This window comes from Rhinolophus sinicus, chromosome 3, assembly GCF_057876585.1.
Source record: "Rhinolophus sinicus isolate RSI-liver-muscle chromosome 3, RSI-T2T, whole genome shotgun sequence".
NCBI lineage: Eukaryota > Metazoa > Chordata > Mammalia > Chiroptera > Rhinolophidae > Rhinolophus > Rhinolophus sinicus.
The window spans coordinates 15,004,036-15,021,825 of record NC_142503.1 but is presented as its reverse complement, the minus strand read 5'-3'; the positions used below and the strand labels follow the sequence as shown (position 1 = coordinate 15,021,825).

At 34.8% G+C, this 17,790-nt stretch overlaps 1 protein-coding gene across 5 annotated transcripts in view; it reads left to right on the top strand.

Moving 5' to 3' along the window:
* Positions 1-17,790, top strand: part of CDH12 (cadherin 12) — an 887,545-nt gene that overhangs the window by 300,445 nt on the left and 569,310 nt on the right. For 4 of the 5 annotated variants that reach the window (XM_074329053.2, XM_088796454.1, XM_074329054.2 and 1 more), the window contains exon 2: positions 2,804-2,887. The gene's annotated coding sequence lies outside the window, so the exon portion shown is untranslated. Of the gene's footprint in view, positions 1-2,803; positions 2,892-17,790 lie in introns of all 5 variants that reach the window. The other variant, XM_088796453.1, reaches the window with a different exon arrangement.

Below are 17,790 nucleotides of genomic sequence, written 5' to 3'. Positions count from 1 at the left end.
TTCACACACACACACACACACACACACACACACACACACACGGAGGAGGAAGCAATATAAAGGAAGAACCAGAGGTTTTTTAATGTAAGTCTTGAGAATTGGAATGATGTGGGGACAAGACCATGTTTGCTGGCAGTTACTAGAAGTTAAAAGAAGCAAGGGAAGGATTCTTCCTGAGACCCTCTGACCGGAGGACAGCCTGCTGCCACCTTGATTTTAGCCCAGTCATAGGGATTTCAGACTTCTGAACACCATAGTGGTGAAAGAATGAGTGGCCTTAAGCCACTGCATTTGTGATAATTTCATACCACAGTCGAAGGAAACTGATGTAGATTTTGGTACATTTTACCCAACATTTCTAATATAGTTCAAAGTATATACTGGCTTAGAATTTATTTTGATTTTTTTTTTTTTTAATGTTTTTTAATCTTAAATATTTTTTGACACATAAGCTTTTATTAGTTACCAGATGTCTTAATTTGTTTGGACTGCGATAACAAATTACCACAGACTGAGCAGTATAAATAGGAAACCTTTATTTCTTAAAGTTTTAGGGGCCCGGAAGTCCAAGACCTAGGTGCCAGCAGATTCAGATCCTGGGGAGAGCTCCTCCCTGGTTTGCAGATAGTTTTTCCTTAGATCCTTAAATGGCAGAGAGCAGCGAGAAGCAAGCTCTCTCACATCTCTTCTTATAATAATGCTGATCCCATCAGGAGAGTTCCACCCTCATAATCTAATCCCCTTCGAAAGGACTCACCTCCCAGTATCAAACTGGAGATTAAGATTTTAACATCTGAAAATTTGGGGGCACACAAACAGACAGTCCATAGCACCAGAATAACAGAATGATAAAATGAGTTGATGATTTTACTTCCAGAAAATAATGTATCTCATAGGGATTATCAGACTAGCCTATTATTATCTATATTTTCCACTCATTTTTTTATGATAAAAATGATGATAAGTACTTCTACCTATTCTGTTTCCCATTTCGTTATAATGGCTAATATATAGACATTAATTTGAATAATGTTATAATTCATTAAAAATGGAACTTCTAACATAGATAAAATTGATATAACGCAGACATTCTATCTTGGAAACAAACCTAACCATGTGAAAACACAGACATAGTATTAGGGTACATCAACAGAAGAAATTGTATTGGTTGTTATTAAGTAACATGTATTTCCTCATACTCTTTATTGTTTCAATGTATGGCACTTGACAGAAAAATGACCAGACAACTGTGGTTATGTACACATATTATTAAAGGCTATTTTGTGTGTTTTTTTAAGCACAATGAACTTGAGTAGGAATTAAGGACAAACATTTCCAAGGACTTCATGAAGATTCCTTCAAATCAGACTCAAGGCACATATTTTCTCATTTGTGTGGGTATCTTTTTAGTGATGAATCCTGATATGTTACTCACATAGGGACATTTCAAACAGAAATGTAAGATGTGTTTTCAATAATATACTATATTAAACCCAGGATGCTATTTATTTAAAATGTGTTATAGAGTTAGAGTGTAATATATCAGTAGGAAATGACATTTAGCTTAATAGAAAGAATTATGGATATGTGTCTTATATACATTAGTATAATTACATATATGTCCTAGGTCAATCCACTGACAGGCTTAGAATCAAAAGCACCCCGGTAACAAGGAGTACCCCTAGTGTCCCCCTATTGTTTTTTAATACCATTCATCAATAAAAGGAACTAGGGCCCCTGAACATATTGCTGAGTCAAGATGCTGAGACAGAGATTATATAAGTTTAGCATGAATTATCTAATAGCAGCAGAATGTGAGGGCCTGTTCAATAAAACAAACTATTGTGGCATGTCATAAGGTCACAAAGCCAAGAGAAGGAGCTCACAGAGGCCCAAACTGGAGCAATTTGAACAACACAATAAACAGTGTAGTATTGGATTATAACACAAAATGCAAAACAAATATCCATGAATTCACATTGAGATGTATAGGTATATAAATTACTGAATGAAGTCAATGAGTGAATGAATACAGAAACAAGCAAACAGATGGGAACATAGACAAGTCTTTCTTGCAGAAGAATTTCAAATACATTTTGTAGATATATATAGTTTTTTCTCAGTAGGTAGAGTTTAACTTCCAACCCCTGAGTAGGCTGTATTCAGTGCCTTCTTCCAAAAGCAAAATATGGAAAGGAAGACCAAAAGTCACGGTGGGGACATGCACCCTTAATACAAAATGATGAGAATGACACTATCTTTGTGGTCTTCCTTCAGAAATCAGTTGAATAAAACAAACAAACAAAAAATATATTAGCTCTCCCATCTCCACTGCCCCCACCACCTGGTACAGTCATGGAAAAATAAAATAAAATGAGGCAAGTTCCACTTGAGGGACATTCTGATCATTACCCTTCAAAACTCTCAAGGTCATCAAAAACAGAAAATCTGAGAAATTATCACTGTTTAAAGGTGGCTGAGAAGGTAGCAAAACTAAATTCAATGTGATATTCAGAACAGAAAAACGTATATTAGGAGAGAAACTAATGAAATCAGAAGTATTCTGATCAGAAATCAGAATGCATCAATATTGGTTCATTTGAGTTCATGCATCACAAGTATTAGAAATTGTTAACAATGAACCATTGAAATATAAAATGCTCACAGAAGGATAAATTGGATATGTGGTATATAAGAATGCTGAACTCTCTTTGCAGCTTTTAAATAAATGGAAAATATTCTAAAATCAATGTATATTGGAGAATAATTGACATTACATCTTTGTGTATGTTTATCTTTCCAGCTCTGTTTGGCTCTGTTTTGGAATATATTCCATTTGGAATTCAATAACACCTTGGAGTTTTAAAGAATGCCAGCCTTCTTAAAGGTAGGTGACATTTAAATATCATCAAGACATACGCTCTTAACCTTTTATAAATACTTCAAAATTCAAATTCTTTTTAAAACTCTGTTACATTTTAAAATATAAATTTTCATTAGAAATCAGAATATTCACATATTTATATGCTTACAGGTAAGTAGTTCACAACAACACGGCAAACCACGAAACTTAAGTAACCATTTCTTTAGCAAGAATTCTATATTTTTAAGTGTCTCCATTTATTTTCCTGTTTCCTTTTACACTTCCCCATTTATTTTCCTGTTTCCTTGAGAAAACCTAGTGGGTATGTGCCTTCTAAAGACAGAAATTGATTTTCTCCTTTTATATTATACTTTATGATACTTTGTCTACTTCCTCATAAATAATTACTGGGTATTATTTTTGTTAAATTGGTTGCATGTGTCTTATTTCAAAGGTGAACATCAGATGAAGCTCTGACCCAGGAAACAGAGATGGTGTCACGCATATTCTCGTCTTTATTAATAATAATATGGTGGAGTCTAGGTCAGTTGTTTCTTGGGCAGGCAATTGTAGGCTGCTTTTCCTTTGTTGCTGGCAGGAATCTAAATCCTTTGATTTAAATACTTACAGTTAACCTGGAGACAATAATTAAAGCACTGTCTTGACACTCGCTGCTTGGTAATTATAGCATCTATTCTTAGGCTATAATCAAAGCAAGCTTCATATTGTTAGTTCCCAATTTGTTATCAATTAATATTAACCATTTACGTAATAGTTCAGAAAGGAAAGTTTAAAGAGATGAGGCAAACGTGATTACACTTATGTGGCTTTATGGACCTAGCTGTGATATTTGTTCAGATTCTCTCTGCATACTCAAATTTAATAGGTTCAACCATTAAATGTTTTCCTTTTGTTTTTAACTGTATTTTATGAGATGCATTTATTAAAAAGTGGTATGCTTTAATCTAGTTTGATTAAATTATCAATTAATTTCAAGTGTTAGATTTGAATAAAAACTATACACATCTTAGATACATTTTTCATGATTAAATGTTTGAGATAAAATTAACCATTTTATATCTCAACTACTACTGACTCCTAATCCCTGTCATTCATCCGTTTTATCCTTCAATTTATTCTCATCAATATTCAGAATTTTCGCATGGAAATATCCTATTTTTACTTTATGATTTTTTTGCACTTTTATAGAAAATTTGATTCAGTTTTAAAATTTCTATCTTGAATAATTTTGGAGCGGAGGTTTAATTCCAGACTTTATACTCAAATTGATAGGGTAAAAGAAATTGCCCTTTAAATTTAATCCAGACACTGGCAACTTTTCCTTCTTATAAAACTATGATTCCATCAACCTAAATAGTGTCTGTGATGCTATATGAGCTTGATAATCACTTTATATAAGAATAGTTTAAAGATAAAAACTTGAGAAAGGATAAATGTAAACAAATTAGAATGTTTGCTTGTTTTCAATCAGGAGAGAGTTCAAATTAATGCAGAAGGCATTTTAGAAAATTGTTTTCCATTTAATGTAAGGGTTTTCATAAACTTCGTTTAATGAAAATAGACCTGAAAGTAATCTCAGTGGAATGATACAAGAAAATAGCGAATGATGTTCAAGAATACTGAAGATATAGATGTCAAGCCAAACAAACTTAGTATTAAAATATTTCTTTCATTAATTTAACTTTGAATAGAGTAGTACTCTGGAGAGTCTGTTTATAATCCCACCACCTTCATTCATAATTTTTTTTTGAACTAAGTAGGGACAATCTATTTCTCTTTAAAAGCTTTACAAAATTTACTGTTTATTCTCCTGAGTTATCATTTATATGATTGCCTAGCAAGTAAATAGAATAATTTATTATAAAGCATGCAAAAATGAAAAAGAAAAAGAAAGAAATCATTCTTTCTTCATATGGGCAGAAAACATTCATTATTTTTGGACACTTTTTGTTCCAATATGAAAGATATTATGGTTGCAGAGAAGTTGAGACAGGATTTTTTTGTCATGTTATGGTTGAAAGGGGAGGGGAAAACACAGAAAAAAGACTGAATTTTATAGAGAAATGAAAACATGTAAAAGAAGAGGCCATAGATGTATAAAAGGCATGTTATGTAGCATTGTTTCATGTTTGGTGAGTTTTAAAGCAGTTGGGGAGTTAGAGAATCCCATCTATATCAAATATGAAGGTAGTTGGTACATAAATCTAGAAGAATAGGCTCAAATGACAAAGCATCTTAAATGAAATTTAAAAGTGTGTCTGTGCTGTGGGCTTTATGCTTTATGTGATGTGGAGCCATGTTTACTTACTTACTTATTTATTTATTTATTTATTTATTTATTTTTTAATGTAGAGAAATAACCTGATCAGGGCTGTGTATTTGTGTTTGTGTATGTGTGTACGTGTGTGTGTGTGTGTGTGTGTGTAAGATGTTTGATGACAATGTATTATATATATATATATTTTTTATTTTTTTTGTTCCTAATCTTTGGAAGTTCCAATTTAGTCTTATTTCTGTCTGTCTTCTATATTTTCTTATACAATATTTATATGTAATCAGTAGTCAAAAGACATTTGTTTATGTTGGTGTATATTTAAAGAGTTTAGGGTATTAACTAAGTCAAATCTTTCGGGAATCCTTTCAGACTTCACTTCATTATGAGAGGGAGAAAAGTGCTGTCACAGAAGGAACGTTCTGGAAATTAACAGAGGCTGACACGGAGAGAAAGAAATCTAGGATTTATGATTTTTTGTTTTGTTTTGTTTTTTTAAGTCATTAGTGCATTGGGGTGAATATCAGGTCCTGACACTCAGGGAACATTCTCAGCAGTGATGAGGTGAGACAGAAACTGATGGAAACACAAGAGGGAAGAAGGATGGATTTGCTCAACCAGGAGTAGATTTGAGCTTTGCTGGTATTAGTGCTCAGAGCATTCTGCTGAATTGACAATAGCGTTTAGAAAATGAATTGTAAAGCCATTTGTTTAAAAAAGAAATGTACTTTGTAAGGCATTACTAGAAATCATTTTGTAAATCTTATTAGTATAGTTTTCCCTCAGTGGGTTATTGTTTGGGTTGTGATTAGCATATCTGTAAAAAATAAATGCTGGGATATTTCTAATACTTGGTAATTGTCAAAGGTTAGTCATTTGGGACACGTCTGTTAGGATTTCACAATGGAATTGTCATTGGGAATTATAATTCATTCATCTACACAGAATAATAAGCACAGGAAAGAAAGAAAAATGCAGAGGGAGTTGACTCTTTCAACTTAGACTCCGCTAGGCTTCTTATTTAGAAGAAAGAATTGTTTCAGTTACTCATGATTGCTGTAAGCTTACAGAATTATTAAAACAGATTGAATACAACTGGTATCAGTGGAAGGAAAGCAAAATCCAAAACATACTCCGATCTGTCTTGAATTCTTCTTTATGTATTTTCTATTTCTTTACTCAATGTAAAAGAGTCATAAGCCACAACATCTTAAAATCTTGTACACTCAGAGACTCAAAGGTCCCTTACACGTGTCTTTATTCAATGGAACGTATGTTTAGTTACTTTTAAAGGTCACCGTCCTTCTGTGAACCTAAAAATGGTATTCTTTAAATAAAGAGGTAAAATATAAATAAATAGGAAATGTTGTGTTCTTGCTCTAAAGGAACCCTGTTTATATGTCATGCTGCTTTGATATTATGTGACAGGTCATAATCCAGGTCATTGTGCAATAACTCAGGTTAGCTCACAATTTCTTCAGTACATAAGCCAGTAAAAATGCACATGATCTTTGTTCTAATAAAAAAAATCATGTATGAGAGATGAAGAGAATGCTCGGTTATGGTCTGCGGGACAACAATCCATAATTCACTTTGCAGATGTCTGTGTAATTTAAGCAGCAGGCAGAACAACCACACAGTTGTAGCTGCTCTGGGGAAAGGATACCAAGAGACTCATAAATCATGGAAAGGATTAAAAGCAATGAGCATTCATCTTCTTAACCTCGTAAAGGCTATACTGGAAAACCAAGGATCAGAATATAGAGAGTGTGGGATATTTGTGGCGGAATAAAAAGTGTCGGAGTTTTTAAGGCTTCTCTCAATTAGCATTGATCTGACATTTGCAAGTCAGCAGAATATAATTTTAAAGTTGATTCAAACCAGGCCCCTTCCACATGAAAATAAATTGAGTAAGTGCTAAGATATATTTCTAGGGTAGTGGAGGCAAATTATATGAAAATGCTAAACATTTTCTTAGACTGAAATGTGTTTCTTCTTGGACAGTATATGGAAAATAACTTTAAAATATCCAAAGCAAAAGAACTCCCTGTTTAGCTAAACACATTTAAATAGTGAAATGTCATGAGAAAATCCTAACTTTAAAATTGTCAGATGAAGGAGGTACAGACAGCTGGGTCTCTAATATAACATTTAGTAAATAAATGGCCTGTTACTAATTGTTTATATTTGAAAAATTATTCTAATCCAAGGTCTTTGGAAGCAAATGAATAAATTGTGCACAGTGAGAGGTTTCATTTTTTCTTGAAGATAGAAACTTTAATCAAATTTTAAAGCTTTTGAAATATACTAATTTGTTAATTTTCTCAGTATTCTTATAAATCAGGTTTATAAGAAAACTGAACTTGGCAATTTGATAAAAAAGCACCAGAGATAGAGCAGAAAATAATAAAATCACTCACTCAAGGATAGTTATGAGTATATTAAGGAGACAGAAATAGATTCCAGTTTGTGATTCCCTAGTTTAATATCAAATAATCCCTTGGCAATGATTCTTTTAATGTAGCCAGTACTCAATTATCTATTTTAGTTAAGGGGATATTTAATGTGTCTAATCCAGAATGGCAGATTAATTATGTAATATATATATACATATACTATGAAATACTACTATAAATATATAGTATTGAAATGTAGTTTGTGTTCATATTTGAACTTGATTTCATGTGACATTTTAGAAAGCCACACTGCCCTATCCTTGAAATCAACCAGAGTAACATAGCCGATAATGTAATTTAGGCTATTTCTGCACTGGGTGTACCCTATTCAGCATGCTATTCTTGGAACAAAAAAAAATTTTCTTTCCATTTGCCAGGAAATACTATACTGCTCCATTTTAGTTCAAAAATCTTTTCAGCTACTGCTTTTCCTTCCTGTGAAATACCGATTAAGTGCCACATGCTTGGGTACAAGTTTGTCTAATGATTTTAGGGTAAAACAACTTTGTTATATTGTGGATTATTGCATTTAGTTGTTCCTTTATCTGGTTTCTAACAAAGCTGGGCTGCTTTTACCAGGAGCAATTCGAGGAAAGGAAGGAACAGAACTTTGGGGAAACTTATTACATATTTTTGGACTAAGGATAGACTATATTACTTTGACTTCATAATAGCAACCCTTGTTTAACCACAAAATCTTGGCTTCTACACTCTGCTGAAAAAACAATAAGACATGATTTTAAAAGAGTAAATATGTGCCTCTGTGTCTACATATCCGAATTACTTTTAAAATAATGATTAGACAGGGAGAATAGAGAAAAAAATTATTGTATGTGAAATGCAGTTTATTAGGATTTTAAATGCTCTTTTATATTTCAAATACCTCTGTAAAGTGGGTGACATAAAGGAAAAAATATTTTGACTATCTTTTTTTTCCTTAATAATATTCTCCCCAGCCACTTCTTGATGAAGAATGTGTGAATTACAGATTCATGGATTAATTTACTCAAAAATTGTTATTGAGTACAGTCTATATATTACAATGTGTCTAGAACTCTTCTCTGGATAGTGAAAAAAATTGTGAAGAATATAATTAAAAATTACTAACCTCATTGGTGCTTACATTCTAGTAAGTAGAATAAAAGCAAACAGATTATAGATAAAACAGTTTATAGAGAGTGATAAATGCTATTCAGAAAATAAGCTGAGAAGAGTGATAGGAACTTATCGTGTTGCAGAGGAAATGGGAAAAGTATTTTGTCAATTAAAAAAAGAGAAAAAAAAAAAAAAAAAAACATGTTTAGAGACGGTCTTCCCAATAAAATAACATTTGAAAAGACTTGAAGGAGTTGTAGAAACAAACCACGAAAGTATCTAAAGAAGAGCATTCCAAAGTAAACTTCAAATTCCAAGTCGCCAAGGTGGGGGTTCGTCAATAGGCACAATCAAAAACCAGCAAGAAGACCCGATTGGTGGAAGCTGAGAGAGAGTGGGGATGGGTTGTAGGAAGTGAAGTCCTGTAGGCACTGGTCCTTGTGGACAGTGTGAGGACTTTGCTTTTTCCTCTGAGTGAGACTAGAATGCACCGGATGGACCTGAAAGGAACAGTGGCCTGATGCAGTTTATCTTTTGAGAGGACTTCTCTGTCTGATGTGTTTATGATGCACTATAGGGGGCACAGGAGAGGGTGAGGAGACCGTTTTAAGGCAGTTGGAATGATATTAGGCAAGCAATGATACTTGCTGGGAACAGTGATACAGCAGACAGAGTGGTGAGAAGTAGGAAGATAGGGACCAGATGACATAGTAGCGTATTATGTGTGCGTTATGAGAAAATACAAGAGGTCCAGGGTGACTCTGCGATGTCTGTCCTGAGCAACTGCAAGATGCTTTTGCCACTAACCGAGAATGTGAAGTTTGAGCTGCCTTTAGATATCTAAGGAAAAATGTTCACTAGCCCATTGAAAGTATTTATAGGAAATTCAGGGGTGAGTTCACTCTAGTATATGAATTCAGTGACATTTGATCTATATACATTTTTTTAAAAAACAAACACTTAATACTCCCTACATGGCAGGCACTGTTCTAAGTTTCTTGTGTGTATTAGCACTTTTTTTTTTTTTTTTTTAGTTTCAGGTGTACAAAGCAACAAAATAGACATTTACACACAAAGTGATAATTCCTCTCCCCCAAACTACTACCCTCTGACATCTTATATAACTCTTCCAATACCACTGACTATCTTCCTTTTTTCCCGTGAATATATGTGTGTGTGTGTGTGTGTGTGTGTGTGTGTGTATCCCCCCCCTATAGTTGCCATACAATGCTATTCTACCTCAGCTTCAGGTGTACAGCACAGTGGTCAGGCATCTATACAGCCTATGAACACATCCCCCTGATAAGCCCAGTGCCCATCTGGCACCCTACGTAATCTTTACAACCCTGTTGAAGAGGCAGCCATTGTTAATAGTATCCTCATTTTGCAGATGAGAAAATTGAAGCTAAGAGCATAATGTTTTCCCAGGTTACACACATGCTGAGTGGCAGAACTGGGATTAAACCCAGGCAGTCTAGCCCTAGACACCATGCTGTTAGATATCCCCCTATTTTTTGTAATAAAATGGGTTAAATAACTTGATACAGGGTTAGGTTAATAACAGAGAAAGTTTAGAGAAGAACAGAGAGGTCCAAGAGCTAGACTCGGGGGCACTGTAGTAAAATCAAGTCAGGGAGAGGAAGAATGAAAAGAGACTGAATAAAAATGGCAGTGCAGGATGAGGAATAAAAAGAGCGGTGTCCTCTCGAAATCAAGTGAAACAAATGTTTGAATGGGCTCCAGTGCTGTGATGACTCGAAAGCGATCAGGACTGACAACAGACCATTAGAATTCCCAATGTGAATTGCACTATTTATGTCGACATGAGCAGCGTTGATGGATTGGTGAGCCAAGTTTTGAAGAGGAAGCTATGGAAATAGAATGAAGACAGAATTAATTTTCAACATGAAGACAGGAGTTTGAAGGGCATTTTTGAGAAAGAGTGGAACAGAGGTCTGGTGAATGAAATCATGAAGTTTCTCTTACATTGCAGTGAAGATGAGCTTGGAGTGAGAGGACACAAAATGGTGCTTTCAACAACAGCTGAGCCATGAGTCCTATTTTCCTGTGGTTGACTGAGAAAATATGACATAAGTGAATTATTATTATTTTTTTCTTCCACTTGCTGCTGGCTGGTTTTATGGGGAAGCATGGTAATAGATGAGGGAGATCAGGGATTGATTCGTCTGAGGATATGAAAGGTAATCCATTGAATGGGTAAACGCACCCAGGGCAAAACAATCTTTGCTCAGTGCTTTTGGGCACTGGAGAAGACACCTGTACAAGGTGGCCACACCCCAAATCGGCAGCGTCTGGAGAATTATGAGGTTGCAGTAGCATGGTTAACAGGGGAAAGGCCTGGCTGAACTGAGAATAGATGACATGTTTATGAGCTGAACAATCAATAATGTGTAACAAGCATACCCAAGGAAGCGATTGAACTCAACATACCTCAAAAGATGCCAGCCACCCCACTATGCATGATCACCACTGTGCCAGGAAGCCCTCTTCCTCCCAACTGTGTAAGGTCACATGTGCCCATTTCACCTCAAATGCAAGCCAAGAGTGAGATGTGAAAGACTGAACAACACCTCAAAGATACTGAGCTAAATCTTCACAGACTACTTACATTTTTGGGCCTAACAATAGTTTAAACTGGAGAAGGGGTTTCTTATGAGAAAAATCATACCAGTTCTGAAAACAGGTATAACAGTTTAATTGTATATCTAAATAAATTTTGCATCTAGTTTGTGGCATTGCAATTCTTGCCATTATGAAAAGAATGCTTAGAGTAAGTGCCTTAACATTTTGAGGCACCGGCAAAAACTCATCTTAAATAATATATAATATTTGTATGTTCTTTTAATAAGTGTCCATTGTGAAAATATAGGTGGATGAAGTTTAAAAGGTCAACTTTTGATAATATAGGTAGTTAGATGCAGGTGCAAGAGCTTCAAACTTAATTACTATGTACCCTGTTAATGTATGCATAACTACCTTAAAGAAGTCTCACAGCAAATTTATATCTGATCATTTATATATGGATATTGCAAATATATACTTTTTGGAAAATCAGAGCAAGGTAAGAACATAGGGAAGGTTATAATTTTTATCTATGATAAATCTGAGGGAATTGCCTGGTTGGTTTAAAATCAGGACACAGCATGACTTCTAACCCTTTAAAAATCTCAGTATTTAGCTATGGTGGTTGGAGTGGGAAGACACCTATGAAATGCTTTCCTAATTTCCACTATTGTCATACTCTAGCTCCTATAGAAACTTGAGAGTACAGAGAGCAGTATCTGTGGGGAATATGGTCCAAGACCCCCTGAATGTCTGAAACTATGGATAGTACCAAAGCCTATATATTATTTTTTATTCTATACATATATACCTATGATAAAGTTTATTTTATAAATTAGGAAAAGTAAGAGATTAACAACAATAACTAATAGTAAAATATAACAATTATAACAATATACTATGTTAAAATTGATGTCAATATGGTGTCTCTCTCTCAAGATATCTGGAATTTTCTGATCAATATTTTTGGACTGAGATTGACCACAGGTAACTGAAACCACAAAAAGAGAAACTATAGATAAGGGGTGACTCTTCTACTGAAGTGATTAACCTGGGGTCCAAACCATTTTGGGCAGCTCTAGAAGCCTGGCAGTGATACACTGTTTCACATTCTGTGGTCAGAACACTACCATCATTTCTTGATAATACTCCTTGTACCTTTATATGCAGTCACTTTGGCAACACTGAGTTTCATTAACTCTTACTACCGTTATGAGTTTCTTTATGACCTTTTATCTTATCCCAACACCACTCTCAGGATTTCTGCAAGTTCTGATCCTACAGCCTCAGTAGGTACAATTTCGATGGTATGACCATAAGTACCCTTAGCAGAAACCATGCTCTCACAGATCCTGTCACAGCCAGTGGTGCAGCTAAAGTTTTGGGAGGCACGTAGATTATTTATGTGTAATAATAGTTTGTCTTTAAACCATTTGGGATTGTTATGCTATTTTAAAGCAAATCCAGATTTACTTGTGGGTCGTGGCTCAAAATTCATGAAAAACACTCGTCATACACATTTCAAATTAACAAGGAAAGACTATAACAAAGTGACACTGGTTGAAATAAATCTACATTAGTTTTCATCACTTTTCCCAGAGAGTGTAAACTCAGGGTCAAGAAAACAATCTTTATGTCATTAAAATTAGGATTATTGCACCATTCCCCATATAATGAACACAGCAGTGTCTTATTCATTGGGCCTTTGTGGACTTCCTGGGTAGTTTAGGTTCCAGGAGTTAAACGTCTTACATGTGGCACCTTCTTGTAGAAGTGACAAGCACAGACTTTCTGCTGAATTAGCATAGCTGTTATGAATAGCCTGATCTTGGAAAGATGTTTAACCTCTCCATGCCACATTTATTTTATCAGTAATATATAATATTATAGATCTAAGAGTAGTGTACATCTCATAAGGTTGTTAATAAGGATAATGTGATAATATTTGTATATACTATTTGTAAATATTTAGAACAGTGTCTGTCTGTAATATACCGACTTAAGTGTTTTTTTTTTTGGTTTTTTTTTGTTTTTTTTTTTTTATATATAAAACCTGAATGAACCTTGAAAACTTTATTCAAAGTAAAAGAGACCAAGCACATAAAGCTATATATGATCCCATCCATATGAAATATCCAGGAAAGGCCAATGTATTATATATTATAGAAAGGTGATTAATGGTTTCCAGGAGCTGGGGGGCAGGGAGGAAAATGGGGTTGTGACCAAAGGGTCTCTTTTTTGTGTCGACAATGCTCTGGAACACTGTGGTAATGGCTGCACATTATAAATGAATTAAACTTCACTAAAATTTTCACTTTAAAATAGTTAATTCTGTTATGTGAATATAATTCATAAATTATAAATTAAGAGAATAGGGCAATACTTCAACAAAATTGTCATTTTTGCACAAAGAAAACAAAATTCTACATTTTCATCAGTATATTGAATACTAAAACTTTTTGAAGGTATTTTAAACAAATCTAACAAATGTTAGCCAATATTTTAAAAAACTTTTATTAAAGTATACTTGGCATGTAATATTAGTTTCACGTATACAACTTAGATTCCACATTTATATACTTCACAATGTGATCACACCAATAAGACTAATAACCACCTATCCCTGTGCAAAGTTATTACAATATTATTGACAATGTTCCCTGTGTTGTATACTACATCCCTGTGGTTTATTTATTGTACAACTGGAAGTTTGTATCTCTTATTCCCCCACACTTTCATCCCCTCCCCCCTGGAAACCATCAGTTTATTCTCTGTGTCTATGAATCTGTTTCTGTTTCGTTTGTCTGTTTTGTTTATATTGCACATATATGTGAAATCATACATTATCTTTTTGACTTACTTAGCGTAATACTCTTTAGGTCCATCCATGTTGTCACAAAAGACAAGATTTCATCCTTCATTTCATCCACTAAATTCTTCAGCTCCAGCTCCAAATCTTGTTTGATTATTAGTTTCAATCTCTTTGGTAAAGTACTCCTGTTCATTAATTTTACTCATGAGCTCACTGAACTGTCTTTCCAACTTTTTGTGTAGCTCACCGAGTTCCTTCATGACAGCTATTTTGAATTTTCTATCAGTTAGATGACAATCTTCCAGACTTTAAGTTTGGTTCTTTGAGAACTATCATTGTCGTGAAATTATGAATTATGTTACTGTGATTTTTAATGGAGCTTTTAGAGTTGTTCTGCTGGAGCATTTGAAGTAACGAACACTTTTATTTAGGTAGGGTTTTATTTACCTAAAAATTATTTTTGGGGGGAGGTGCTTTGTTCATCTTGATTCTAATATTTCAACAGGTTGGTAATTAGAGGCCTTTCTTCTGTTTTCCAGTAATTGGCGCTATAACGTAAGATTTGGTTTCTCCTGCCTTATATGTGAGAGCCAGCATTTGAGGCCTCTGGTTCCTGGAGTCTCAGTACACATGTGCTGCTGCCACTGTGGGGGATGGGGAACACCTGGGTCACAAGTGTTGCTGCGGTGACTAAATCCTCTGGTTTCACGTGCCTCCAGGGTTCCTGGATCCTCTGGTTACAGGCTTTGCTGCCATTGCTCCTCTAGTTAAACCACCTACCTCCACTAGATCCAATCCACCCACCTTCAGATGTACAGATGTATGGACCTCTCAGGCTTCCTGGTGTGCATGTGTAGAGGAACTTTTGTTGGGAAATGGACATCCTTCTGGTTATAACTTCAAGGGGAGAGACAATGAATGGCTTACACTGACACAATGCTGATATCACTCCTTTTTCTTTTTAACTTAAATCCGTTACAATCTTGGCTTGATTACACATAAAATTTTATTCTCAAGATTGGTTTTCCACAAACCTACAACTTACTATATCCATTTACGTCTCGTCCTATCTTTTTTTCTTATTCATTTAAAAAAAAATTTTTTTATTACTAAAGTTTATTGGGGTGGTGATTGTTAAAGATAGATTTCAGGTGTACAATTATGTAACACATCATCTATATATCACATTGTGTTTACCACCCAGAATCAGCTCTCTTTCCATCACCATATATTTGATCCCCTTTACCCTTATCTACAATCCCCCTACCTCCTTACCCTCTGGTAACCACTAAACTATTGTCTGTGTCTACGAGTTTTTATTTCTTCATTTGTTTGTCCTGTTCTTTTGTTGTTTTCAGTTTTATATACCACGTATCAGTGAAATCACATGGTTCTCTACCACGTATCAGTGAAATCATATGGTTCTCTATTTATTTCGCTTAGCATTATAATCTCAAGATCCATCCATGTTGTCGCAAATGACACTATTTCATCTTTTCTTATGGCAGAATAGTATTCCATTGTGAATATATACCACAACTTCTTTACCCACTCATCTACTGAAGGACACTTTGGTTGTTTCCATGTCTTGGCCACCATAAATAAAGCTGCAATGAACATCAGAACACATGTCTTTACACATAAATGTTTTCAAATTTTGGGGGTAGATACCCAGTAGAGGGATTGCTGGGTCATATGGGAATTCTATTCGTAATTTTTTGAGGAACCTCCACACTGCCTTGCATAGTGGCTGCACCAGTCTGCATTTCCACCAACAGTGTATGAGGGTTCCTTTTTCTCCACAGCCTCTCCAACACTTACTATTTGTCTTGTTGATGACAGCCATTCTAACTGGTGTAAGGTGATATCTCATTGTGGTTTTGATTTGCATTTCTCTGATGATTAGTGATGTTGAGCATTTTTTCATGTCTATTGGCCATTTGTATGTCCTCTTTGTCGAAATGTCTCTTCAGGTCCTCTGCCAATTTTTTAATTGGATTTTGTTGTTGTTGTTGTTGAGTTGTATGAGTTCCTCATATATTTTGGATATTAGCCCCTTATCAGAGGCTTTGTTTGCAAAAATCTTCTCCCATTCAGTTGGCTGCCTCTTTATTTTGTGGATGGTTTCTTTTGCTGTGCAGAAGCTTTTTGGTTTGGTATAGTCCCATTCATTTATTTTAGCTGTTACTTCCCTTGCCTTTGGAGTCAAATTCATAAAACACTCTTTGAACCCAAGGTCCATAAGTTTAGTACCTATGTTTTCTTCTATGCAGTTTACTGTTTCAGGTCTTATGCTTAAATCTTTGCTCCATTTTGAATTAATTTTGGTATGCAGTGACAGCAATCTAGTTTCATGCTTTTGCATGTGGCTTTCCAATTCTCCCAGCACCATTTACTGAAGAGGTTGTCTTTTCTCCATTGTATGTTTTTGGTTTCTTTGTCAAAAATTATCTGTTAATATTTATGTGCGTTTATTTCTGGGTTCTCAATTCTATTCCATTGGTCTCTGTGTCTGTTTTTCTGCCAATACCATGCTTGTTTTGATTATCGTTGCCCTGTAGCACAAGCTGAAGTCAGGGAGTGTGATACCTACAGCACTGTTCTTTTTTCTTAGGATTGCTTTGACTATTCAGGGTCTTTTGTGGTTCCATACAAATCTGATGATTTTTTTGTTCTACTTATCTAAAAAATGCCACTGGCATTTTGATGGGGATTGCATTAAATCTGTATATTGCTTTGGGTAACATGGCCATTTTAACTATGTTGATTCTTCCAATCCATGAACACGAAATGTCTTTCCATTTCTTTGTGTCTTATTCAATTTCTTTTAAAAATGTCTTATAGTTTTCAGTATATAGGTCTTTCACATCCTTGGTTAAGTTTATTCCTAGGTATTTTATTCTCTTTTCTTATTCTTAAACAATGATTTTATTCTAGAGAAAAAGTTACTTTTTTCTTTAACAAACAACAAAAAATATCCTGTATGTATTGTTTTTCTGTAAACATTCTAGTTTCCTTATCTACTTTTCATATATTGTCATTTTCTTTCACTCTTATTATTTCTAGTAGTTTTATTTTTATATATTGAGTTTTTGTAATTTTTGCTATCCAGTGAAAACTAGGAAGCAGGCAATTGTGAACTGCTTATCATGTACTAGCATTATTTAGTAGATTAGCAAACTTATAAATACAGTCCAAAATTTTTAGAAGTATATTCTTCAATAATTCTTGAATATGGCAGAAACCATGTTTATTAATAGATCCAAAGATCTTCTCTCTTAAAACTCCAACGTCAGCAAGGAGGCATCACGCTCAGTGGGCTCTATGGGTATCAGTACCATGTTGCTCACCGGTCTCAGTCACTGGATGCGTCTTCTTTGGATCCCATTTATGACACCATTAAGTTCTTTCATCACCACCGCGCCCCCATCACCAAAAACATGGGGTATTCTGTAACTTACTTTTCTCACATAACAATCCATTTCAGCATTCTCACACTACAGAAACTGGCCAATTTCTGGACTTTCCTTGGTAGATTCGTCTATGGCCGCCTTTCCAAACCTGGTACGCCGGCAGTACTTGCGCGCCATTCAAACGCCGCCATCTTAGGTCTCAGAGGAGCCGTAGGGATAGGTCCGACTTAAGTGTTTTTTAATAAAGTTATGTATTTCTTTGTTTTCCTATGGGA